The 27,809-nt window shown below is 53.5% G+C and overlaps 1 protein-coding gene across 5 annotated transcripts in view; it reads left to right on the top strand.

The window, feature by feature from the left end:
* The window catches only part of FAM221B (family with sequence similarity 221 member B), a 194,019-nt gene that overhangs the window by 50,110 nt on the left and 116,100 nt on the right, over positions 1–27,809 (top strand). The gene's annotated exons all lie outside the window — the stretch shown is intronic.

Below are 27,809 nucleotides of genomic sequence, written 5' to 3'. Positions count from 1 at the left end.
TTACCCAGAGTCGGCGCGCGAAATCGCCCGAAGGAATTGGCCTTAAATAGCACTGTCTGCACATTAGACATTCAGGCACGGGGTAGCAGGTGCTAGACGGGCCACGATGCTCAACAAGTAATTGGTTGCATGTTATTTATATAACGCGAGATCGCCCGAGTGTATGGGACGCCTTACACGGAGAGAATAAGTGAATTGCTCGTGATCACAGGATGTGGACGCAGCCACGAGGCTCACAACCTGCTTTCCCGCCCCCTGGGCGGCCGCCGGACCACACTTCGCGAATACAAATTTTTTTTATTTCTTTTTTTTTAATTTTATGGAGAGTGTGGGCATCGTCCCGCTACCTCTCGCCTGCTAAGCAAATGCTCTACCATTTGGAGCTACGTCCCCTATACCCGGACCCAACTCGAGGCACGGGGGATTAAATGCTTTGCCCAGAATCACAGGATGGTGGCACGACCCCGCGGTGCAGTCGACGGGCCACATCCTCGAGGCCCCACCCGGACCCCCACTCGAGGTACGGAGGGATTATTTAAATAAATGTCCATCTTTCAGAAAGAAATTGAATTTTTTTTATCTCATCCGAATGTTTTTATCAACTAACTACCATGCAGTGCACATGAAAGGGAGCAGCACGCATTGTACACGCGCTGTAACAAGGGGGTCGAATTAAATGACTTGCCCGAGATCACAGGATGGTGACGCGACCACGAGGCTCACAGCCTGCATACCCGCACTTTTGGCGGCAGCGCAGTCGACGGACCACATCCTCAAAGCCCCTCCCGGACCCAACTCGATGCACAGGGGGTTTAAATTAAATGATTTGCCCAGGATCACAGGATGGTGACGCCACCACGAGGCTTGCGGCCTGCATTACCGCACCTTTGGCGGCAGCTCAGCCGACGGACCACCTCCTCGAAGCCCCACCCGGACCCGACTCGAGGCACGGGGGGGGGGTAAATGACTTGCCCATGATCCCAGTATGTGGACGCGACCACGAGGCTCGGAAATGCTTTGCCGCCCCAAAGACGGCCGTACAGCAGCCGGACCACATTCGCATAAAGGAGATTACATGATATCACAAATCAATGCCAATTTGTTAATGGAGAGTGCGGGCATCGCTCCCATTACCTCACGCATGCATGGCGAGTAATTCTACATTCGCGCTATTTCCCCCGCGTCAACAACCCCACCCGGACCCAACTCGAGGCACGGGGGGTTAAATGAATTGCCCAGGATCACTGAATGAGGACACGACCTCGCGGCTTGAAACCTGCTTCCCCGCACCGAGGTGGCAGCGTAGCCGATGGACCCCCTCCTCGTCAAGGAGAGTAGGGTTCATTTTAGCATGGAGAGTGCGGGTATTGCTGCGTCGAACCCATAGTGCCAATATCGGCAACAGTTGTCACAAACACATAAATACATGAATAAACACACGACACTGTAATGTAGGTGGAGAAATATTGCTGCAGATTTTAGTAGCATAAACCAATATGCAAACAAGGTGGGTTATCTTACGGGCGAACCCAGGGCAGGCCAGCCCCTATGCCGCCTGCCCGTCTGATAAGCCTAGAATCACCATGGCAACGCCAGCTGGTGTATACCAAATATTGGGAGGGTCCACCCCTCCCATCCGTGGACCACCCGTCCACTTGCTTCACACGCCCCCCCCGTGATGGGTGGGCGGAGCATACATGGCAGCCCCTGGTTGCTCAGACCCACAACCGCCTTCCGGCTAACGGGGCGCCGTCGTTCTTCCAGGGGACCCTCTAAAACATCCCTGGGTATCCTGGCTTAGCACCCCGCGGTGCTGCTGCATGATGTACCCCTTGGTATGTGCAGACCCTGGATCGCCCTGTAACTCCTCCACAGCCTTGGGAGTGGCCCCCGTCACTACCAGGGCCCCCCACCGATGTAGACCTATTTCCTTACAACCTGCTGCAGCCAAAGCTTCCCCTAGGTCCAGTAGGAAAAGAACCATGCCCAAACTAGAGAGGTGCACCCCATCTCCCTCCCGGCACCCTGTGAACTTGGCGTGTATAAGACCATGCCTGATGAAGCCCAAACCTCTTTGCTCTGCGCAACTGTGCATGGCTCCAGGTAGACCTTTTTACCTACAGCATACTGATACCGGGCTTCTCCCAGGTCCAGCCAAAACAAATCTACGCCCAACCGGACCGGCGGGCGGCATGCCCCTCAGGACAGGTGTCCTCATCCTATCCAACTCCCCCGTGGATTGTGACTGAAATGACCGTAAACCTAAAACTAGGCGTTGGTCCAATGTAGCCTTTGCATGGCTGAAGAACAATCACTTTGACAAGACAATCCTGCCTGGCAGTGCCAATGCGGGAGGGGTAAGAGTTGACAAGCCCGCCTTACCTCCTCCTTCACTCAGTTGGAGTATGTCCATCGCATTCCATCAGTCACCACCAAATGTGAAGCCTTGCCCTCCCAAAATTTTGCTCGTATGGCAGGGAGGGACAGGACAGAGTGACCACAGAGGAGGACCAACGTGTAAAATTCTTCTCTATCTTGGATACTGGGTAGGCCAATTGTTCTCCTGCTAATTGGTAGCCCAAAAGCGTTACCCCGGGGTTTCCCTTAATCATGTGGACCATATCGCCCCCGAGGAAGGCCACTTCCACAACCTGCATAGCTGCCAGCCAGTGCTGAAGGGCAGGAGACGTTACCCGGTACCGCTACTCGCATCCATGGTACCTGTTTCGTCGAACTCAAGGACGGGCTACTAAGTGAGCAGCCAGGCTCCGCCCATGTATCCAGAGGTCAAACCCAAGCCCCTCTAAGTTCTGCTGTTTCACCTGCCTGTTGACACTAATCCCTGGGCAGACCCCCGGCCTATAACCCATGCTTGGACTAAAGCAACTGACACCATGCCAAAAAAGCAGCAGTTCAGCCTTCTATGAATGCAAAATGTGCTCTTGTGGCGATCCGTATTAGAGTTCCCTCCAAACCAGCAGCCCTAAACCAGGCAACCCGCACCCTCTAGGCCCTGGCACACTCCCGCCCCAGCTACCCTGGAGTGCCTGGTCGTGTGTAGCCACAACCTACGTTTTATCACTGACGTTGTATCGGGGTGTGATGACACTCAACTAACTCTACTGCTGAGTGCCCGTTGCACCCTCGCAAGTATGTCTTTGCCTACTCAGTGTCTGGCTGCCAAGTTAGATGACATTGGCCGCCCAGTCCCAGGCGAACATGGCAGCTTTACAGTTTCTGGTGCTATAGACCGTACCCATAGCTTGATGGAACAGCATGCAATTCCCTTGCTCCTGTTGAGCACGAAACCCACAATTGCTCACCATGGTTCAAAACCTTCCTGCTGCTCATCATTTCCTAGCAGAATGTTGACACATGTTCTGCAAAGATGCTACTTCGCAGCCTGCACCATTCTGCCAATGCCAAAAGACCTTTGTCATGTTGCCTGGCCTAATCAATCTTGTCCTGTATTGTAGGCGCCTGCTTCAGCCCTAGAGCAGACAATTCGCCAGTAATCCCAAACTGGCCCTGATGCGAGACAAGCCATGCCAAGGCACCCAAGTGCGTATAATAACTAATAGCAGGTCTAACAGCGTCAACAGGCATCCTCAGCTTACAATAGGCGTGATGGAGTAAGGGCACACGGGAATAAAGATGACAGCTTCCCATCTGACCACCGTGGTGGGAACCACTCCTGTATACAATTGGTCCCAGTTCCCTTGTCATTGCCTGATGTGCGTGACCTAGGTCCCTGGTCCCCTAGCATGGAGGCATGCCATTGAGACCAACATCCAGTCCCCGCTAAGTACCACTATCTGCCTACGCTACAATCCTGCCTGGCGTTCCTTCATGGCCAGATATACCATGCGATGATTGCTCTACTCCGTCACGTGACCCAACCACACCTCGAAGAACAAACAGCGAGAGGAAGAGGCCTGTGCCCTGCCCCAAGACTTAACGAAATCCTCATACCGAATGATGTGGGAGTTTGCCATCAACCTCTGCCCAAGCCTGCCCACCCCAAGTGTTTGGACCCCTATTGCTCCAAGGTTTGGGGGGGGGGGGGGAGGAGGGACAGCCTGACTGGGGATGAGTGTAAAGAAGGACATGCGTCCTGGAGTACCTATAGTTTGGGTGCAAATATCAGTACCCGGGTACCTGATGGTTTAATACTAATAACAGTACTCACAACTCAATCAGCCAGGGCTAGATGCCCCCCCGTCTTACAACCGTGTATGACACACAGAGAGATTAAAGGAAGGCTAACCCCAGTCAGACAAAGCACGGCCCACCACGTGGCTGTGCCCAAAAAACACCATCCCGCATCAAACCGACCCAATGGAAAAACAACAAGCGCCAAACGCTCAACACCCGCGGAATAACCCCGGAAATACCAATCGTTTGACAATCGAGTGAATAAAAACGGGCATCCTTACAGCATCTGAAGGCCTAGCACTACAGAAGTAACCTGGAGCCCCAAAGCCAGGCAAAGAGCAAGCCTCGGCACCTGTGGAGTGTGCGATCTTTGCCCACTTCCGTGTGAGCCAGGGCCCGCGATGCATACTTTTTCCATGATCGCTGAAGCACACGTAAACCACCCTAGCTGTTCCTTGCCGCTAGGCCATCCTACCCTAAGGGGCCCCTATGAACGACCAGGTAACATTAACACTTACTCAGCACTAGGCGTAACTCTTTGCTTAGCCTAAGTGCTGGAAGCAAAGTGACACCTCCCCCTGCTCCCGACCGTAGTGGTGCAGTGTCCCAGGAGTGCTCGGCTAATATAAAAGACCTCGACAGAACCGAGGGAGCCCTGCGCAGCTACAAGTGTTTTACATAGTAAAACTGGTCTGCAGGGCTACCCAGCATGCTCAGGCACTGGCTATGGCATACAGACCGGCCACCAACACACCACGCATTTACTAGGTGTTTCAGGTCCACTCAGTCTCATTTGCCCTCCACAGGAAGTGAGAGATATGTGCGCGCACGTATACTGAAGGTACTGGAGGATGTATATAATTAGCAGGTCTTGTGCTATGCCGTGCCCTTACATAAACATGCATTAGAATTGTGCGAGGATAGCAAAAAGGAGCGATGCCCATGTAACTGCAGATCTGGAAAGTTTGTAGCACTGCTCTATATTGGCAGGGTTGAAGATGATAGGAGTCCCTCCCCCTGCAATATACAAAACCAATTGACTATTCCTGGCCCCAACGGCTAAAAGCAAGGCATGGGCAGCACACACTAGCAATTTCAATATGGTCAACCCTGCCCAAAGACTGGTGCAATTAGGAGCACGGTGCATAGCAATGGGTTTCTTTTCGAACAGAAAACTGCCATGCAACGAACAATGGTTAGACCCTAGATGTCGCTGTGGTGGGGAGTTGTGGTACATATATGTATAGATGCATAGTGCTGCAGTTGACCGTTTGTGCTGCGTTGCGACTACTTCAGTACCAAAGTGTGATGCAACCCCTATGTTTCATTGAGCAATATATCACATTTTACAAAAACAAGGCAATGATAAACATGACCCCTACCTTCCTCCTCAAAATTTTTTTTTTTTTTTTTTTTTTTTTTTTAATTTGTGCCAATCAGAATATGTTGTCCCCTAAACAAGCCCTTAACATATATTTCCTTGCCAGATGAAAATCATCTCACAGCCATGAAGCAGAGTTCTTAAAAAGTGCCTAGTCAAACTAAAGACTTGAGGCAGTCTCCTAAACTATGCTCCTCTCCAAACATGACTCAAATGCTGTCGAACTCGCACACTCTCGCGGAGAAACTGCAATGCTGTGGCCAAGGGGCAGAGCTTCACTCGGTACATACAACGCCACAGATCAGAATGGTCACAACCTATACCCGCCGAGACACAAAACAGACCTCCCATTCGAGTACTAACCGTGCCCAACTCTACTTGACTTACACACAGTGCACTGAATCACCACAAGAATAGTGACTGCCTATGAGAGCGAAGCCGAGGGAAAACAATCGTGCGCCCAGCACTAAAGACCGTGAAGCAGCAAACCGCTCTGCTGCGCTGGGGGGGCGGACGAAAGCGCGCCCTGGAGACCGGGATGCAGATCGGGCCTAGTCTCGTGCAAACACTAAAAAACCCCAGACCCACGATGCATGGGTGAGTGGTGTCTGCCTGCTTAATAGCATGATTGCTCCAAAGCGTAAGTTTGTTGTACCATTTGCAAGGCGCCCCCTCGACTCACTTCAGTCCAATTGCAATCTGCTAAGGCCAGACCCAGAGTGCCACGTGAATAACACCAGTTCTGATGGTGTTGCGGACGCCACGACTGACTCGCTATACTTGAAGGCGGCAGATGGCCCTACGTTCTCGTTTCACCCTCGCTATCCATCCCTCGCCTCGTTGCTAACCTCACGGAGCGTGCGCACAGCCGTCTGATTCGAACGTGTGGAGTCACAAAATCCTGTGTAAAACAGAGAACAAGAACTGTTATGTCCAGCGCTACACGGAGACCGATGCTTGCACCTGGTGCATACACTCCGGTTCCCCCACCCCCCGGCCCCCATTGAACTTATACCCCTGTCTAGCAGCGAGCGATATTCCAGATCGGCCGGGCACCAGTCACAATCTAAGGAGGATTTTTTAATTAATACCACTGGTGCCCGCAGCCATGCCCCTCGTGTCCGGAGGGGGGGGATACAAGCCTATCCGAGAGCCCCAGCTGTCAGGGGTCCAACGGCCGGCCCGTACGCTAACCCCCAGGACCAACCGAGCCGGGTCCCATGCCGCCCACCCTGCGTGCGCGGTCCGTGCAAATAAACGTGTGCGATCCCTTCACGAGTACGACAGTGCGAATCCCGCTCTAGAGGTAGGTGGGCTGATATATGGCGCGAAATCGACCTGGAGGTAATGGCACGCTTTAAGGAGAGCACCAGTTACGTTCTGGAGCGGCGCTGCCAGGCCAACCCTTGCCAACATAACATATCATAGCGCTTACGTGGCCCGGGAGCATCGCATGAATAAGGTCTTCTAGATGGCGCGAGAGCGACAAGGGGGACTAGGAGCGCTGAGTGTGGGCACGGTAAATGCACTGCTGTAATGTAATCTAAAATATCATTTATATAGCGCAGCTCATGCCTAGGGGCGTCTTGGCGCTGCAACTGCAGGAGCTGGACTCCTTCCGCATGGTTCCTTGAGCCACAGGGGAGCCGGGGCAGGAGTTAGGTGCACGAGCCGCGCCAGGGACATCTGAGCCGGGCCTGTCAGGGTCCTAATAATAATGGTATGTCATTAATCAGCGAAGGCTCGCAGGGTGAGGACGCGAACTCGAGGATCGAGCCCCGGATTGCTGCACCAAAGTGGGCCGCTTTAAGCCGACGGACCAAATCAACTAAAGACTAAGTACCCGGGCAGCCTTGCAAACCTTCCATACTGTACCTACGGAGGCCGCCTGGACCAGGCTGCAGATGCGCCGTAGCGCAAATGAAAACCCTGGCACAGCCTAACTGCATCGACGTCTGTGGTGCAGACATGCAGCAACCGCCCGGGCACTGTATGTCTGCACGAGAACATGCCAACACCAGCCATTCGCACAATATCTCGAGGCTTGCGTGTACAGACTGCAGAAAAGCACCAGCCAGTCGGGCACTAACGCATTTATGTCGACGAAGAAACAATTCACATTAACTAACGAGTCTAGTGGAATGCCGTCAGGCTTGGGTTCACGCGTGAGGGTTCCAAAGAGCATCACATTAAAGATAGTAAACATTGTACAGTGCGCCGCGCAGACACTACCACTAGACAATAAGAATGCGCCTACAAGTCTAAATAGGACCTGTAACAATTCACACTCAATAAGATGCCTGGTCACGTGACCTCAGACTGTGCTAGAGGCCCGCACCCGCCACATCTCGGGCATCAAGGCGCTTGCAATTATTTTAAATAGTAAACCTTAACATACACACGAGGAGCATGGTGCAGACCATCGTTTTTATCGAACCCGGGTCAACTGCTTGGGTTCAGGATCGGGAAGATTAAGTGATTCGCCCAGAATCACAGGATGTGAACGCGTCCCCGAGGCTCGAACCCCGGTTTCCAGCACCAGAGTCGGCAAACGAGCCGCCAGACCACAAATTGCGTGTACGCCTTTAAAACAGTAAAATTGAGACTGGGAGTCTCTGACCGTCCCTTAGGCCACAAAGCGTCTGTCGGGATTGGCCCGGAACACAGGCCTAGTCAGCATCGTATCCGGGAGAAAATCCCCCGGTCCCCCATAAAGGTTGTCCGCCCAGCCTCCCCCCCGCCCCCCCGGCCACAACTCCTTTCCCGCCGAAGTAAGGGACCTAACTCACCCGGGACAGCCCGCGACAAAACTATCCCCGGACATGGCCACGGAGAAGGGCGGCCCTTCTACATTGAGCCCGCCCCAACCGTAACCCGACCGGGGCGAAGCCCCCCCCCCCCCCGGAGCCCACCCGCGGCGTGCTCCGGACAGGAGACTTAGTCGTGTTGGCAGGGGGTACTGACGTCGGGAGGTTGCAAGAATGTCGGGCAGGTGAACGGTGTGAATATAGAGGACCCAGTAGCCTCGCGATGAAGAGGTCAGTTGGGCCCACTTCCCACAAACCAGGCCTCCTATGCATCGCTTGCTAACGCATGATGGAATCTTGACGCACACTACCAGTGTGAGACACGAACCGCGTCTCCACCATACAGACCCCTTAGTCACCCCACAACCACGCAATACCGACAGCACTCCGCGCACGGCCCTCCCCCCCGCCCGTGGTACACCGACCACAGGGCCCCGTCTCCTGGTACTGCCCAGGGACAGGGCCGGGGCGAGAGGAAGGTCACCGGCAAACTCACCACGTAAGCTTGTAGCAGGCTGAGCGCGCACACGACGATTCTGCGACGACGAACTGCGACCTCGGCCCAAGGCGAACGAGATGACAAGAGAGCGAGGAGGGGGCGGAGACAGTATATGTACCCGTCTCCTCCCCCGCCCTCGCCGGAAACAGCCGCTAGTGGGGTCTCCCTATGCTATGCTGCAAAACGGCCCTGTAACAAAAACGACCCCCAGGAGCCCAAAACCGGCCCCCACCCGTGCGACGCACCGGGGGATTGCCCGGTGCCCACTACGGCCAGTCCGGCCCTGATCGTAATGCAAAACAGACTCTGTACTGTGCTATTTACAGTCGTTCATTTATAGCTGCATTATATTTGAAGTCTGTAAACCATGGTTTTATCCAATCAGATTCGTGGGGCGTTACCAACGTATAGTAGTGCGAGTGGAAGGTAAGTAACCTTGCATTGAAAAGATTAAACAAGCATTTGCAATGCAATAGGTCTCGCATTTATTGGAGTTGGAGCTATTGGTATTGTAAATAACAAATCCTTTCTATTTAAGTATTCAAAAAGTAATCCCCAAAAAAATGCATTGTTATGTGCAATGCCAATATCTCAAACTCGTGTCAATGCGAGATCTAGTGCGAGATCTAGTGCATTGCAAATGCCTGTTTTTAAATGCGAGACCTATTGCAGTGGCACAGATCTGAAAGCGCGCTGTGTGCGCGTTGTACTAAAACACTCACATGAATGGATGTGTTTGGCAGCGTGAAACCTATACAGCGTTTGTTAATATCCACCTTGGGCAGTGCCTGTGTATACCCATGGCGCGCTGTAATGAGCACCGGCACAGAACTGAAAGTGCGCTGTGTGCACGTTGTACTAAAACACTCACATGAATGGATCGGTTTGGCAGCGTGAAACCTATACAGCGTTTGTCAATAGCCACCTTGGGCAGTGCTTGTGTATACCCATGGCGCGCTGTAATGAGCACCGGCACAGATCTGAAAGCGCGCTGTGTGCGCGTTGTACTAAAACACTCACATGAATGGATGTGTGTGGCAGCGTGAAACCTATACAGCGTTTGTTAATAGCCACCTTGGGCAGTGCCTGTGTATACCCATGGCGCGCTGTAATGAGCACCGGCACAGAACTGAAAGACCGCTGTGTGCGCGTTGTACTAAAACACTCACATGAAGGGATCGGTTTGGCAGCGTGAAACCTATACAGCGTTTGTCAATAGCCACCTTGGGCAGTGCCTGTGTATACCCATGTCGCGCTGTAATCAGCACCGGCACAGAACTGAAAGTGCGCTGTGTGCGCGTTGTACTAAAACACTCACATTAATGGATCGGTTTGGCAGCGTGAAACCTATACAGCGTTTGTCAATAGCCACCTTGGGCAGTGCCTGTGTATACCCATGGCGCGCTGTAATGAGCTCCGGCACAGAACTGAAAGTGGGCTGTGTGCGCGTTGTACTGAAACACTCACATGAATGGATCGGTTTTGCAGCGTGAAACCTATACAGCGTTTGTCAATAGCCACCTTGGGCAGTGCTTGTGTATACCCATGGCGCGCTGTAATGAGCACCGGCACAGATCTGAAAGCGCGCTGTGTGCGCGTTGTACTAAAACACTCCCATGAATGGATGTGTTTGGCAGCGTGAAACCTATACAGCGTTTGTTAATAGCCACCTTGGGCAGTGCCTGTGTATACCCATGGCGCGCTGTAATGAGCACCGGCACAGAACTGAAAGTGCGCTGTGTGCGCGTTGTACTGAAACACTCACATGAATGGATCGGTTTTGCAGCGTGAAACCTATACAGCGTTTGTCAATAGCCACCTTGGGCAGTGCTTGTGTATACCCATGGCGCGCTGTAATGAGCACCGGCACAGATCTGAAAGCGCGCTGTGTGCGCGTTGTACTAAAACACTCACATGAATGGATCGGTTTGGCAGCGTGAAACCTATACAGCGTTTGTCAATAGCCACCTTGGGCAGTGCTTGTGTATACCCATGGCGCGCTGTAATGAGCACTGGCACAGATCTGAAAGCGCGCTGTGTGCGCGTTGTACTGAAACACTCACATGAATGGATGTGTTTGGCAGCGTGAAACCTATACAGCGTTTGTTAATAGCCACCTTGGGCAGTGCCTGTGTATACCCATGGCGCGCTGTAATGAGCACCGGCACAGAACTGAAAGTGCGCTGTGTGCGCGTTGTACTAAAACGCTCACATGAATGGCTCGGTTTGGCAGCGTGAAACCTATACAGCGTTTGTCAATAGCCACCTTGGGCAGTGCTTGTGTATACCCATGGCGTGCTGTAATGAGCACCGGCACAGATCTGAAAGCGCGCTGTGTGTGCGTTGTACTAAAACACTCCCATGAATGGATGTGTTTGGCAGCGTGAAACCTATACAGCGTTTGTTAATAGCCACCTTGGGCAGTGCCTGTGTATTCCCATGGCGCGCTGTAATGAGCACCGGCACAGAACTGAAAGTGCGCTGTGTGCGCGTTGTACTAAAACACTCACATGAATGGATCGGTTTGGCAGCGTGAAACCTATACAGCGTTTGTCAATAGCCACCTTGGGCAGTGCCTGTGTATACCGATGGCGCGCTGTAATCAGCGCCGGCACAGAACTGAAAGTGCGCTGTGTACGCGTTGTACTCAAACACTCACATGAATGTATCGGTTTGGCAGCGGCTGAGGGGGGGGCTTGCTTAAAGAGACAGTGTGAGGAGCCATAGCCAGAAATACGATGTTGGTGCCATTCCGATAATAAACGGAGCCCTTTAAAGTTTTAAACTTGTGCCTTTCCATTTTTTGGGAGGGTGGTGGAGGATGGGGGAGTTTGTGCTGAACATGCGAGTCCGACTTTGTATTCTCCACAGTTCACGGGGCCCACAGGCTAGAGTGCAATGGGCTGTAAGTCTGTAAGCAATAGAATGTGTACATTTCTGTGTTAGAACTGTGGCTACACGCAAAACTGTACGCGTGCTCTGTATATCAATGTATTGTTTTTTGGGTAGCGGCTTGAAAGCCATTCAGTGTTTGTCAATAGCCACCTTGGGCAACGTCTGTGTATACCCATGGCGCGCTGTAATTCGCACCGGCACAGAACTGAAAGTGCGCTGTGTGCGCGTTGTACTAAAACACTCACATGAATGGATCGGTTTTGCAGCTAGAGTGCAATGGGCTTGAAGTCTGTAAGTAATAGAATGTGTACATTTCTGTGGTAGAACTGTGACTACACGCAAAACTGAACAGTGTTTGTAGTGCGCCTCGAGGCGTGTGCACGCAGGGTGGGAGTTCTGCTCGGATTGAAAGTGCCACGCATGGCCCGGGGCCACCTGGCAGCCGTGACTCACTCCTTTGGGAAGCTTCTGGCACTGATGGAGCAGTACGTGCGAGTGAGAGCGGGAGGAGCTTGTGAAGTGGGAGAACGGAGAAAAAGTACGGAAGGTGAAAAGGAAGCAAGGAGAGGGAGAAAGGGGCAAAGAGGGGGCAAAAGGAGGGTGCAAGGGAGGTACATGGGGAGCAGAAAGCGCGACCCCATGAGGAGAACAGGACACATGGAGAGGACGAAAAGACTGGGTGGGGTTACAGGTTATAGAGAAAGACCTAAAGCGAGCTCTTACGGGAACACATAAGAATGCCATTAATCAAGCAGGATGGCTCTGTCTCCCTTCACGCCCAGGAAGGAGGGAGATGCGAGCAGAGCATCAAAGGGCTGGGTGAGAAGGGAGGGGGGAATGCAAGGGTCAAAGCGGCGAAAGTGAAAGTACTCCAGCAGAGCATCAAAGGGCTGGGTGAGAAGGGAGGGGGGAAATGCAATGAGCAGAGGAGCAGCTGTGCACGTGCATGTGATCTCGTGCACTCAAGGTTTAGGCCAGCCAAAAGTGTAGGTAGCACTTTGAAATTCCCACATATAAAATGTCTCTTTCGAGCCTTTGGCTCGCGAGACCTAAAAAACAAGCTGAGGCACCCCCGTCATGTTGCACGCACGACATTAAAAAACACAATTTGAAAACGGGGAAATAGAAACCAGATGCAGCCCATTCTCCAGGAGAGGACACACTCGACAGACCTCAGGAGAGACACAGGGGAATGTTTACAAGAAATGCACGGCGCGCGCGCCTAATGGCGGGGTAACCCATAGGATGCAAAGCTAAATGCAGCACAGTGGATTAAACCAAATTGCAGGGCAGGAGCGTCATCTCAGAACGAGTAAATGTTTCTGACTTTTCAGGAAATCTCTCTGACTATATATTTACGCATTATTGGTCACCAGTCGCGGCTCGCGCTCCAATACTCGCAGGGGGTGAGGGGACGGGGGTGTTGGGGTCACGCATGGCGCAGGGTAAGTTAAAATAAAGCACCCTTATTAAGCAAACTAGTCTAAACTTACCGGATCCGCGCCGCCTCTGCGAGTCGTCCTGGACCGGTGTCCGACTCCCACGTTGGCGCCTTGGTAAGTACCGCTTGCTCTCAGCCAATGCAGACGCTGCTCCAGCAGCAGCGCCAGGATTGGCTTGAGCAGTAGTGCGCATGTTCTGTTTAGGGCTTATAATTTTTTGTGAGCAGCCCGAAAATGCGCACTAGGCTGCTCATTAGAAGAGCGGCATGGAACAACCCTCGCTCTTCTAAGGAGCAGCCTAGTGTGTGCATGTTCAGGGCTGGTCGCAAAATGTTTAAGCCCTAAACCGAACATGCGCACTCTTGGTGTGCGCTCCGCCGGCGCCGATGTCAATCACTTGCAGCTGAACTCTGTTGTGTAGTGCTGCCCCGCCCCCTTCTAAGCCGACTGCCTCCAGCTCTGGCTGGGATACAGCCAGGATTGCTTTGTTTGTGTGAGTCAGAGAGTCCCATCTGAGTTAGAAAGTGACGGCAATGCTCACTGGGGCAACGCCCAAGCGCCCTAATGGACGCACCGCCCCTGCCCATAATCCACCTGCAGACCCGGCCTCCATGAGGAGAAGTACCAACAACGGCTGAGTATAAATCTGCAAGAGCAGAGACAGGAAGTGAGCAAGTAGGCAACAAATACTACTTCACAACTTAAAGGGGTGAAAAAAGAAGAACAGCCATCAAGAGGGGAGAGGGAGAAAGGAAACAAGCTCCCTGGGTGGGGGCAGGACGGGAGGGGGTGTTACTAGATGGCTCTCCACTGCCCTAGGGGGAGTTAAATGAGCAATTCTGCGACTCTGGAAATCAACTCTAACTCCCTTGTTACAGACCTGGGGGCATATTTACAAGCCCCCTGATGTTGTGATGACGATAGGGGCCTCACCTTATTTACAAGGCAGTGTTAAGCCACTTAACGTGGCTTAATGCCGCCTTGTAAATAAGGCACCCTTTCACGCTGTAATTAGCATGAAAGGGCCGTGCAATGGGTGTTGCGCTGGGCTTTCCACCGCAACACCCATTGATTTTGACACTGCCTCCTATTTACAAGGGTGGAGTAAATCGGAGACAGCGCCAAAGTTAAGACCAGGGAAAACCTGGTCTTAAACAGGAGAACGAGGAGAAATGGAGCATTTCTCCTCGTTTTTGTTGTTTCCATGTGTGCTGCCTTATGCAGTTCACAAAGAAGCAGCAAAATGCCTATGATTGTTTATGTGCAGGAAGGTCCCCCTTCCTGCACGTAAACAATCATTTTAATAATATGCCGTTTTGCAACTTCTATATGTGCTGCATTAAGCAGTACACATAGAAGTTACATTACGGCATTTAAAGATTGTTTATGTGCAGGACGGTCCCCCTTGCACTGTGCAAGGGTGCCTGCGTTGGCGATAGGCAGCTGAACTCAGCGACAGCGCAGGGGGAAACACAGGGGTGCGCCGCAATCTTGTGACTACAGCACATCCCTGCGTTTTCAGAATGGAGAAGCGTGGCGTTTGCAATGTTTGCTTAACACCACCCTTCTCTATTATGCTGTACATATGCCCCCCGGTTGGACATCGTGCCACGCGGAAAGCTTTGACCGCCTTATTTATCAGCTAAATAGCAACCTGCAGACATTTGAAGAGTTTTGTGGCTCTTTTCTTGAAGATTGAAGAGCCAAACACACCCATACAACTTGAGGTGTCTATTGTGTACCTCACCCTGCGTCATGCTCCATGCAGACACCTATGTTCCATCGCCAGGCCTCTTCCTCGTGCATGTATGTGTGAACGTGTGTATGTTTAAGGGTGTGTTGGTTCCTGTATGCATAGGCATGTTCACACAAGATAGGTGTAGTCTGAAGGGAAGCTGGACGTTCACCGTGCCAGAGATTTGAGGCACTACTGTCAGAGGAACAGCGCGGCTAAGAGGGACTCCTTTGCCACATTCAGTGAGGACAGACAATGGCAGAGATGTCATTGGGGAAACCCACCTGCGGAGAGTTTCTCTGCCCCCGCGTCACCCAGGAAAGAGAAGGGAACGCTAAGCTTTGTCTCTGCCTAGGGGGTGCCTCTAGCCATGAATCTGGAAGATGGGTGAGAGGCAAGCCTTGAATTACCAGGATTTTAGGGGAAGCCTACATTCTCTGTACCTCCAGAGGGCAAGTTAAAGATTGAGAGACAAATGGAAAAGGCAGGACGGACGTAAGCAAAGGAGTGAATTTACCTTTTTGGAGAAGTAGAGCTAAGTGGCAATGAGTCTAAGCCCATGGCTGACTTTTACTTTAAGCCGGTTACCCCAAGAGGGCTCCGTAGACGCCATCCCTTGGTTCGCTAAGAGTGTAGGTGACTTGCTGGGGTTTCAGGGTTTGGACAACTCACTCTATGGAGGTGTTAAGGGTGCAGGAGGAGGCGGATGTGTTTGGTGACAGGTGTAGTATCCGGCTGGATACATTCTAGTGTTCCACCGATGATGTAAGACACACTTCACACCCACCCACCACAGGCGTCACCTGTCAGGTGACCCGGTTAATAAAAGGGGCCGGGCGCACCTGCTCTGGGCCAGTTATCACACCATACTACTTGTGTCTGTGTCCGTCCCTTCTCCCCATGTGGACCTGAGGCCCAACACTACAACAGGGTGTTAGGCGTGAGCCTGACAGTAGAGAGCTTCATCTAGCAAAGGACACGTATGGACGACCCAAGGGTGACGCAAGAGGTATACCGGACTACAGACACATGGCCCAGGCTTGCAATCTGGGCGGGACTTGTTCACGTTTCCAGAGAGTACAGGGAACCTATTGAGCCTCCTAGAAGGGGACCAATTTGTACCATTGTATTGCATTACAAGGTAAATAGGTAAATACATTTCCATCAGAATATTTAATTGAGGCGTTCGCCATTTACGTACGTATGTATGTATTTATATAGCGTAAACCTAGCTGAAAGGCAGTGGAGCACTGTAGATGGTCAGAGACAAAGATACAAGGAGAGAAGCTGGTTTGTGAACCGTTACTGGTCCATAATGCAGTGCCCTTTAAAGAGGTGCGTCTTCATCTCTTTCCGTATTTGTAGCAAGGTTGGGGCCGTCCTGATGGATTTGCGGATATCATTCTAGGTCCCAGGTGCATAGATGGAGAAGGTCTATGGCAGTGGCCTTCAAACCTTTTATTGCTGTGCCCCCCCCCCAGAAACAAAAAATCATTGCTCCCCCCTCAGAGTTTTTCACAATTATTCTATTAAACTGCCAAAGTTTAAATGTGTCTAGATGTTTTCAAACTTTGCAGCTAAGTTCTGTATCGTTTTAAAAATTAAATTAAATACAAGATTGGCAAACATGCTATTCTGGTCAGACAGGCCTTACTAACGTGTAAAAGAATCCACAGTGTGATTATTAGAAATGGGTGTGGGAGGTGTGAAGTATAATTCTAGTCCCTTCCCTTTCAACACCTTCTCCCAGCCAGGATATAAATGATAGAACATGTTAGTGGTGCCCGTTACAAAGCGGCTTAGTGCCACTCATTTGCCACTCACTGAAAAAAAGCGCTGTTATCAGCATAATCCTTCTTTTGGCCAGAATCTGGTGCCCCCCTGAGATCACCTGAGGCCCCCCGGGGGGTCTTCCCCCAGTTTGAAGGCCCCTGCTCTATAGACTTGTGTTTTTTATTTTTTGCAACTCTTCGTCTCTACTCTCATGGTGGCCCGACTGTGGGTGAACCATCTTTAGAATCAACCTCTCTCATCTTCCCCTGTGCTGCTTACACTCAGCATGGGACGAAGAGCTGATGAGCCATTCGAATGCCTGGGAAAATCCTGGAGTACTGCAAAGCAGCTGATAATATCTCTTAAAAGAGGAACCTGTGGGTCTCGTGCACTCTGTGCCCTTGGAACCAAGCTAAACCTGGCTGATGAGCCCTGATAAGGGTGAAAACAGTCCTGAGTTGCTTGTGTTCCGGTTCAGGGAGGACCTGGCCTGACTGTTCGGTCTGGACTGTTCCCATTGGAGCAAGGCCAAGACTGATTTGCATATGGCTAGGTTCAAACAGAGGTGGTATTGTGTGCAAAATAATGATGAACTGGGATGCAGCCTGAGTAATTACCAGTGGCTGAGAATAATTCAAGCATTCCATCCATGATTTTTTTTTATACTTCAATGTAACATCCTATGTGGTACTGGTATGCCCAGACCTGGGACCCGTGCACTCTGTGTCACTGGAACCAAGCTATACTTGGCTGATGAGCCCTCATAAGGGCAAAACCGGTCCTGGATGGCTGAGATCAATTCACGCATTCCATCAATCACTTTTTTGTATACTTGAGCTCTTTCAAAAGGAGTACGTCCACACACAAACTAGTTATCTTCCTTCTGATGTGCTACTTTGGTAAAGTTTGAGTTTTTCTATAGACCAAATAATATTTCTGCCTTTAGACAATTTTTTAAAAATATATTGATGAGAGACGGGCAACTTTCCCAACACTAAAATTTTACAAAAAACATGATAGAACACAAAAAAAAGAATTGTCATGGACAGTGACAGACCTATACGATTTGAGAGTGCTTGTTTTCTTACACTTCTGGGACTTCGTTAACCCAGTATAAAACCCGTTTTTTAAATTCTGGAACTTTGTTATCCCAGTATAAAACTCGTTTTTCTTAGAATTCTGGGATCTGTAGGCTTAGTTAACCCAGTATAAAACCAGGACCACAAGTCCCAGAATTCTAAGAAAGAACTGGGACTGGCCTAACAAGTCACAAATGACCAACTTGGCAGCTATACTTGTGGGAAGCACATTAATTTTGCTTGCTTACTTGTTTTAAGCCACGCCCTTAACTACATAGGTCCTCCTCATCTTTTTCATCCCACTTGAAGCACTTTTGTAACTATATACACATTATCATCTGTGATTGAGCACTCTTTGGAACAATCTGTTCAATGGCGTTAGCAGAGCCCACCTCTGGTCAGCTTGGATGCGTGCTTCCTCCTGCCTGACATTGCACTTCCAGGCCATGCTTGAGCAATAGGTCCACAGGAAGCTAAGTGCATACTCAAGCACGACTTCAACACCAATGCAGACATCATTTTTATTCAGAGACTATGGCCACTAGAGGGCAAAACAAGCCTACTCCATGGAGTTGACAATGTTTCTTCATATTCACTTCTATTCATTCATATATGAACAAAGAACTGTGTGCCTTCGGAGCAGTGCCGCCATTAGGGTGGTGCGACCGTTGCTGTCACACTGGGTGCCAAGGTTAAGGTGGCACCCTCTGCATGACAGGCTGAACTAAGATTAGAGAAACCTGCAGAAATCTTTGAATTCCTGGAATTTTCAGGAGAAAATTACAATGGAATGGTTAATGCACTTGAGAGAGAGATCTGCTGTTTGTTTAGTAGTTGTGTTGACTCATTATGGCGCAGAGACCCAACACCGGACAACATGACTGCCCTCAAGCTCGCCACCCGAAAACACCACCAACTCATCCACGCCACCAAGAAAACCGCATTCAAGGAACGACTGGACAACAACGCACACAACAGCAAGGAACTCTTCAACATCGTCAAAGAGCTCTCCAACCCCAACGCCGGTAACAACGACATCACCCCTTCACAAGACCTCTGCAACTCCCTCGCCTCCTACTTCCACAACAAGATCGCGGACATACACAATAGCTTCAGCACTCAACCGACGCACGCCACGACCGAACCACCGCCCCCCACCACCACCCTCCGCGCCTGGACCCCGATCAGCACCGAAGACACCGTCCACACGATGAACTCCATCCACTCCGGATCTCCTACCGACCCCTGCCCTCACCACGTCTTCAACAAGGCCGACGCTGTCATCGCACCCCACCTGCGGGACATCATCAACACCTCCTTCGACACCGCCACCTTCCCGGAGAGCTGGAAGCACGCCGAACTCAGCGCTCTACTAAAGAAGCCATCAGCCGACCCCACAGACCTCAAGAACTACCGCCCCATCTCGCTGCTCCCGTTTCCTGCAAAAGTCATCGAGAAGACCGTCAACAAGCAGCTGGCCGCCTTCCTCGAGACGAACGGATCCCTCGACCTCTCGCAGTCTGGCTTCCGGGCCAATCACAGCACCGAGACCGCCCTGATCGCAGCCACCGATGACATCCGAGCTCTGCTTGACAACGGAGAAACAGCGGCCCTCATCCTCCTAGACCTCTCCGCGGCCTTCGACACTGTCTGCCACCGTTCACTAGTGCAGCGACTCAGCAACGTCGGAATCCAGGAGAAGGCACTGGAGTGGATCATCTCCTTCCTCGCCGGAAGGACACAGAGAGTCCGCCTCCCCCCGTTCAGATCTGAAGCCACCGAAGTCATCTGCGGCGTTCCTCAAGGCTCCTCGCTCAGTCCAACCCTCTTTAACGTGTACATGAGCCCCCTCGCAGACATCGCACGCCAGCACAACCTCAAGATCATCTCCTACGCCGACGACACCCAGCTGATTCTCTCCCCCATTCAAGGCTGCGGCGGTGGGTTCTGCAGAGCTGAGGGATTGTGCCTGGCTAGCACGAGCTGCGGGAGCCTTCTCTGGAAATAAACGGTTTCTGCTGTCAGCTACGGCCCTTCTCGGAAATACCTCTGCCCAACGTTTAATGAAGAACGGGTTTCAGGTGCTGTAGTTGAACCGACCTGCAATTTGATACTCTTCAAATGGAGTATTCTTGTCCTGTTGTGGACGCTGTTGTGATATTCAATTGAGGGTGCTCCATACCTGACCAGCCGTGAGGGCAACCGCGCTTCACTTCAGAGCCCTTTTGTGGATCTTTGTGGAGCCGTGAGGGGAACGGCGACTACAGAAACTACAACTCCCATCTTTCCCTCACCCGGGCGCCTGCCAATTCTGTCATCAGGCAGCGCTGGGGAGGGATAAAGCCCACGGAGGAGACCCGCAGCGCGGGAGGCTGTTGTGATATTCAATTGAGGGTGCTCCATACCTGACCAGCCGTGAGGGGAACGGCGCTTCACTTCAGAGCCCTTTTGTGGATCTTTGCGGAGCCGTGAGGGGAACGGCGACTACAGAAACTACAACTCCCATCTTTCCCTCACCCGGGCGCCTGCCAATTTTGTCATCAGGCAGCGCCGGGGAGGGATAAAGCCCACGGAGGAGACCCGCAGCGCGGGACGCTGTTGTGATATTCAATTGAGGGTGCTCCATACCTGACCAGCCGTGAGGGGAACGGCGCTTCACTTTAGAGCCCTTTTGTGGATCTTTGCGGAGCCGTGAGGGGAACGGCGACTACAGAAACTACAACTCCCATCTTTCCCTCACCCGGGCGCCTGCCAATTTTGTCATCAGGCAGCGCCGGGGAGGGATAAAGCCCACGGAGGAGACCCGCAGCGCGGGACGCGCGCGGGCTGCGCCCGGGCGTAGCCCGGGCCAAGGGCGGGCCCATCCTTGCCCGTCCCTGCCTGAACCAGACAGGGCTGGGCCCCCCCCCCCTAATATTTGACATTTGCGCCCCTGTTCACAAGGTAGATCTGTGTAACGCTGTCCCTGTTGTTACGGCTACCAAGACCTGAAGCAGGACAGGACTTTAAGGTTCATCGTTTTCTAATTACTTCTACGGTAGCCGCTGCAACGTGGTCATCAAGCCCATAAAGCATTTAGGTACGGACGGTCTGAAATTTGCCAATGAGCGGGTAAGATTGGTTTGAGCTTTCTCCCTAATCATTCCCTCGGAAGTAGTCCCTCTGTAACTACTGCCTATAAGTCTAAGTCTATTTCTATCTAAATTAGTGTATTCCTACTTTTGTTTTGGTTGCATCTTTGTCTGCCTATACCAGCGAATCAGTACAATGATGACAAGGGGCAGTAGAAGTAAATCATCACATGGCCCAACACACATAACAGGCCCGATTGACCAATATATTACTAGGGCGAATGAGGCAATCAATCAAGGCATGTCCCTTTTGGAGCGTAGGGTCTCCCAGGATTTAGCTCTGGCAAAGCAGTCTTCTTTGGGTATTTTGGCACTATCTAAATCGCCACTAAACCCAAGGGAGTCAAGGCCCTTAATTACAGTCCAGGCTGAGACGCATGGAGTTCCAAATATTGTCGATCTCTCGGCAACTCTGGCCTCCTTGGATATGCTACCCAACGAGTCTCTTGAGAGGACCCCTGCCCTTTTTAGGAGCCCAAGGCAGGAGTCCCCCACTGTTGACGAATCAAGGGGGATGAGGGAGGGCGCTATTCCTAAAACCAAGAAGGCTAGGGAGGCGAAAAAACGCAAAAGCAAACCTATCAAAAAAAAACCCACTAATCGGCCACCAAGCAAAAAGCCTCTCATACAGAACGTGGCTATGGACACCTCTGCTCCTCCCGCGAACCCAATCCTCCCTAGAGATTTTGCTAACTTGGGGGTGGGTTGCAAGTCTTGCGAGGCCAATAAGCATTTATTGTGCAGAATAGGAGAACTTATAAAAACCTATATTCAACCCATTGAACTATCGCTTTTAAATATTGAAAAGATGCTAGCATCTAGGAATACAACCCCCTTGAATGCTGCGCCTGAGGGAAGGATGGGTGAGGGGCCGATAACCTCTGGGAACCCGAAAACATTAACTAACATAGCAATGAGGACGGAGCAAACACCATCGAAAGATAGTAATAAAAAACTCAAGCCACCCTCAGATGCCCGGAAGAAGGCTGCGGAGCCTGTTAAATCCCAACCCCCTGCAGTAAATTTGAATTGTTCCCCGCCCAAATCCCCTGGGACAGTGAATAACATCGACAGTAATGGGGTTATGAATGGTCAACATATACATCTACCAGCTGAAGCTGAGCCATACGTTGTGATCATGACAGGAGTCCCTGGCCTAAGGCCTAACTCGGACGAGCCCCTGTGGTCTCTAAAAAACAAGGTACAGCATTGGCTCACTAAAAATAGACCTCTTCCACCCTTTTGTGCCAGTAAGATATCAATGGTACGAAGGGTACCCTGGCTAGGTAGTAAAAAGAAGCAGATGCGGGGGGACTGTGTCATAGTCAACTTAGACAACCCGTACACGGCGGACTATATCTGCCGCGGTGGTACATGGGCCAAGCATGATGGTATAGAGACACGTAGGCTCTCCTTCTTCTACTCCTTGCCAAACTGCTACACCACCCCGGGAAGGGGTGGGCTGCAAGGTGGCAATTGGGATGGAAGAGGGGCGCGGGGCGGCAGGCAGGATTATGAGAGCAGAAGCACAGCTCTTAATACAGGTTGGAGTGATATACCCCTGACCAATAGATTTAGCTGCCTCGATGCAGTGGACTGACCACCAATATGTGCAGGGCTTGCCCTGACGGGTGAAGGTTATATTATCTCCAACTCGCTCCAATTTCCAGATAGCCCCTTCCATCAAACTGGCAGAGCCACTAACTCTATTATTCCCACCCAGATGTCAGCTGTGTATGGAGCCCCACACGCGTTAAATCCATGCCTATGCTCTACCTCCATACCAGTTGTACCCTCATCTCTTGCTAAATGCATTAGTTCCTGTTAGACGGACCGGGAGGGTCGGCCGAGGACAAGGGGAGAGGTCTCCGGGGAGAGCCGTCTCCAACGATCGTACAGACAAATAACTTCCCCCCCACAGACAGATACCACACAAGGAGATGCGTTAGCGTTCTTTATAAGCACTTCTTAAGGTACGATGAAAAGGTACAAGGAGGTCTGGACTCAGGGGTCCCCTCGATTCAAGTCTCTCAGGATGGGAAAAGGGGTAGCGGGACAGTCTGGTTACCAGTCTGGTAGTTGAGATGGTATGGTGGGTAGCTCACAATCCTCGAACTTGGTGGTCTAGCTGGTACGGGCCGCGGCAGCGCCAGCAGGTCCCGGTGAAGATGGTCGATACACGGTCCGTGGCAGCGCCAGCAGGTCCCAGTGAAGATGGTCGATGTACGGTCCGCGGCAGCGCCAGCAGGTCCCGGTGAAGGTGGTCGTTACAACGGGCCGCGGCAGCGCCAGCAGGTCCCGACGAGGATGGATGTTGCAGAAGGCCGCGGCAGCGCCAGCAGGCAGGACGATGGTTCACAAGATAGGGCTACGGCAGCGCCAGTAGTCCGTCAAGGCTGAGTTCTCTCGGTGTCTCTCGACTCCAGGATACAACTGCCTTCCTGCTCCGGAGCTGCTCCAGTTATAGGGCAGGCGCCCTTTGATGTCCGGACCCTCGCACTTGGAGGTCGGAGGGTCCGGGATGAAGGTGTCCAGACACCCAGCGGGGGGGTGGAGCCGGTGCCTGGGGGAGCTGGAGGCGATCGTCACCTGGCGGGGGAGAGTCCTTGGCGCTTCGTTCTCCCATTGACCTGCCAAGTGGTCCGCTCACCTCCTGGGTGGATGGTGGTGCCGGGATGTCGGGGCCGGCCAGGCCCAGGGTTAGGGTCGGGTGGAGGCCACGCGGCCTCGTGGCGCAGGGCCCAAGATGGCGGCTTGACCCGGCCGAGGGAGCCGGTGGTGGCTTGGGCCCGTGATACATGGAGGTCCGAGGGCAGGAGTTCCGTCGGGAGACGGGGTGCGGGTGATTCTCGTGGGTCACGCCTGGCGGGCCGGGGCTTGGGCCCTGTCATGCGGGGAGGGAGCAAGCCCTTCGTGTGGCCTGTCCAACATGCGTCCCCCCCAGCTGAAGGCGGGGAGAGTCACCCATCTTCTTGGGGACTCTCCTCGTCGAGGCGGAAGAAGCGTGACAGGCCATCTGCGTTGGCGTGGTCTTGGCCCGGTCGGTGCTCCACGGTGAAGTCCATTCCCTGCAGGGAGATGGACCAGCGCAATAGTTTTGGGTTCTCCCCCCGCATCTGCATCAGCCACTGCAGGGGTCTATGGTCGGTTTGTACCCGGAAGTGGGTACCGAAGAGATAGGGCCGGAGCTTTTTGAGGGCCCACACCACTGCGAAGGCCTCCCTCTCGATTGTGCTCCAGCGCTGTTCTCGGGCCAGGAGACGTCGGCTGATGAAGGCCACCGGCTGGTCATGACCCTCGGGGTTCACTTGGGAAAGAACCGCTCCGATGCCGTGGTCGGAGGCGTCTGTCTGTACCACGAATTCCCGACTGTAATCGGGGGCCTGGAGCACAGGGGCGGTGCACAGGGCGGCCTTCAGCTTTTCGAAGGCCGCTTGACAATCGGGGGTCCAGTTAATCCGCTTCGGTTGGTTCTTGGACGTGAGACCCGTGAGGGGCCCCACAATGCTGCCGTAGTCCCTCACGAACCGCCGGTAGTAGCCGGTGAGCCCCAAGAAGGCTCGGACTTCGGTCTGGGTGACGGGGGGCTGCCAGGACTGGATGGCAGCAATTTTAAGTTGCAGTGGGGCCACCAGCCCGCTTCCCACCTGGTGCCCCAGGTAGGTCACGGACCCTTGGCCAATTTGGCATTTGCCGGCCTTAATCGTGAGGCCGGCCCGCTGGAGGGCCTGTAGGACCTCCTGGAGGTGGAGGAGGTGGTCGGACCAGTGGCGGCTGTATACAGCGATATCGTCCAGGTAGGCAGCGCTGAACTCTTCGAGCCCCGCCAAGACCTGGTTCACAAGACGTTGAAATGTAGCGGGGGCGTTCTTCATGCCGAAGGGCATGACCTTGAAGTGGTAGTGGCCATCGGGGTAGAGAAGGCGGACCGTTCTTGAGCCCGGGGTGTGAGCCCGATCTGCCAGTAGCCCGCTGTTAGGTCGAAGATACTGAGGTAGCGGGCGGCCCCCAGCCGGTCGATCAATTCATCCGCTCGGGGGATAGGATGAGCGTCGGTTCGGGTGACAGCGTTCAAGCCCCGGTAGTCGACGCAGAATCTCAGTTCAGGTGTGGTGTCGGGGGCAGCGGCTTTGGGGACCAATACAACCGGGCTGGCCCAGGGACTGTCCGAGGGCTCGATGACCCCGATCGTGAGCATTTTGGCCACTTCCTCTTGTATGCAGGCCCGTACCCGATCTGGTACGCGGTAGGCCCGGTGTCGGATAGGGGGACTGTCCCCGGTGTCCACGTCGTGCAAGCACCAAGGGGTGACCCCGGGAGTGAGGGAGAACAGTGAAGCGAACCGCAGCAGGAGGTCCTGGCAGCCCTGGCGTTGCTCTGGGGTGAGGGCATCGGAGAGCCGGACCCCGTCCACGGAACCGTCGTTCTCCTGAGTCTTCAGGAGATCCGGGAGGGGTTCGGAGTCCTCCTCTGCCCCACTGTCCGTAGCCATCAGGAGGCTGAGTTCTGAGCGCACAAAGTGTGGTTTGAGTCTGTTGGTGTGGAGGACCCGAAGGGGGTTCCGGGGGGTCCCCATGTCGATGAGGTAAGTGACGGGGCTTTTGCGCTCGACCACCTTGAAGGGCCCCGTCCACTTATCTTGCAAGGCACATGGTTCGGTGGGGGACATCACCCACACTTGTTGACCAGGTTCGAACTCGACGGAGGAGGCATTGTGATCATACCATCTCTTCATGTCTTCCTGGCTGGCCTCGAGGTTCGCCTTGGCCATCTCCCTGAAGCGCCGGGTCTGATTGCGTAGGGCCAGGAGGTACTTGAAGACGTCTGGAGGGGTCTTTAGGGGGGCCATCTCCCAACCTTCTTTGACTAGGCTGAGGGGCCCTCGCACAGGGTGCCCGTACAGGAGTTCGAAAGTGCTAAAACCGAGGGACTTCTGGGGAACTTCTCGGTAGGCGAAGAGGAGGCACGGGAGTAGTACATCCCACTGGCGACGGAGGGGCTCTTCCAATCCCCCAATCATCCCCTTGAGAGTGCGGTTGAATCGCTCCACTAGTCCGTTCCCTTGGGGGTGATAGGGGGTCGTGAATCGGTAGGTGACCCCACACTGTTGCCAGAGGGACTTCATGTATTTTGAGATGAAGTTCGTGCCTCGGTCGCTGACGACTTCTCGGGGGAAGCCCACCCGGGAGAAGATCCCCATTAGGGCCCGGCCAACCACCGGAGCTGTTACAGTTCGTAGAGGCACCGCCTCGGGGTAGCGGGTGGCGTGATCCACCAGTACCAGGATGAACCTATGTCCTTGTGCCGTGCGGGGGTCCAGGGGCCCCACAATGTCTATTCCTACCCTCTCGAACGTGGTGGTGACCACTGGGAAGGGTTGTAGAGGGGCTTTCAGCTTACGGCCACTCTTCCCGCTGGCCTGGCACGTGGGGCAGGACCGGCAGTGGTTCAGGACGTCGTTCCGCATCTTCGGCCAGAAAAAGTGGGTCACTAGGCGACTGTAAGTTTTGTCTTGGCCCAGGTGTCCAGCCAGGGGGACATCGTGGGCCAGGTTGAGCAGGAAGTCTCTGAAGCGGAGGGGTACCACCAGTACTCGACCGGCCCCTAGCTCTGCGATTCTCTGTTCGCTGTATAGCAGGTCGTTCTCCCAGTAGACCCAGTGAGTTCCGGTGGAGTCCCCTGCGCTCTGGGCGCTGGCTTGTTGGCGGAGTCCCTCGAGGGAGGGGCAGGTCTTTTGCTCCTGGCGGAACTGTTCTTGGGTGGGCCCCCCTTCTTGACGCCACTGAGCCAGGCCGGGGAAGTCCTGGGGTTGCGCGTCCCCTTCGGTCGTTGGTTCCGGGGGGTTGGCCTCGTCGTTGTCTTCTACTGGGGCGACCGGGGGCGGAGGTGCTGGCCATTCCGGTTCTTCTGGTCGGGGGACGGCACGGGCGGCCATGGACCGGGTGGTTACGCAGGCCCAGTCCGGGAGGCCCAGCATCCCCAGGTGCTCTCTTCTCTCGACGGTGGCCCACGGGGAACTCTCAAGGTCATTCCCCAGGAGGCAGTCCACGGGGGCATCATCCCGGACCGTCACTTTCAACAGGCCGGAGACCCCCCCCCATTCGAAGGGGACGCAGGCCATTTGACACAGACTTTCGGAATTGTCGGCTGAGGGGACGGGGCAGAGAATGTTCGGCAGGATCTGCTCGGGTTTCACCAGGTGACAGCGGACGGCCGTCACACTGGCGCCTGTGTCACGTAAGGCCTCGGCCCGATGCCCATTAATGGTCACCCACTGACCGTATTTCCTGGTGTTGGCGGGTAGGGGAGCCCGCGGGACTATGTCTTTTCCCCCTAGGCAAGCTAGAACCATGGCGGCCGGTTCCCACTCTTGCTGAGCCGGCTCATACTCTTCCTGTTCCTCTGATAGTCGTTCTTCCCCCAGGGCGGCGGCAGCTACCTGGCGGGGCTTGGGCGTTTGGTTCTGCGGGCAGCTCGGGTCATTGGCGTAATGGCCGACTCGCTGGCATCGGTGGCACGTGACATTGGCTCGGAACCCTGGACGCATCGGGGGGTTTCCCCGGCCGGCCGGGGGCGGGGTGCTGGCCACGGGTGTTGCCGGGAGGGTGTCTCTCCCTCGCCCCTGGCCTCCTCCTCCCCGAGGACGGTGCTGGCCTTGGTTGCTTCGGTTCTGCTCGTGTGGTCCTCTCCGGCCCACTCGGGTGCTTTCCCATCGGTCAGCTTCAGCGGCGAGCTGCCGGGGGTCAGTCAATTTACTGTCGAGGAGGTGCTGCCTGAGCTCGACGAAACAGTTGTTCGACAGGTGTTCCCATACCATAAGGTTAAAGAGTTGTTCGTAGGTCGTTACATGGCTCCCCTTGATCCAACCCTCGAAGGCTCGGCTGAAATAGTTTACGTACTCCACCCAAGTTG

Source organism: Triturus cristatus, chromosome 2_1, assembly GCF_964204655.1.
Source record: "Triturus cristatus chromosome 2_1, aTriCri1.1, whole genome shotgun sequence".
NCBI classification, from domain to species: Eukaryota; Metazoa; Chordata; class Amphibia; order Caudata; family Salamandridae; genus Triturus; species Triturus cristatus.
This window is presented reverse-complemented; position numbering and strand designations above follow the sequence as displayed.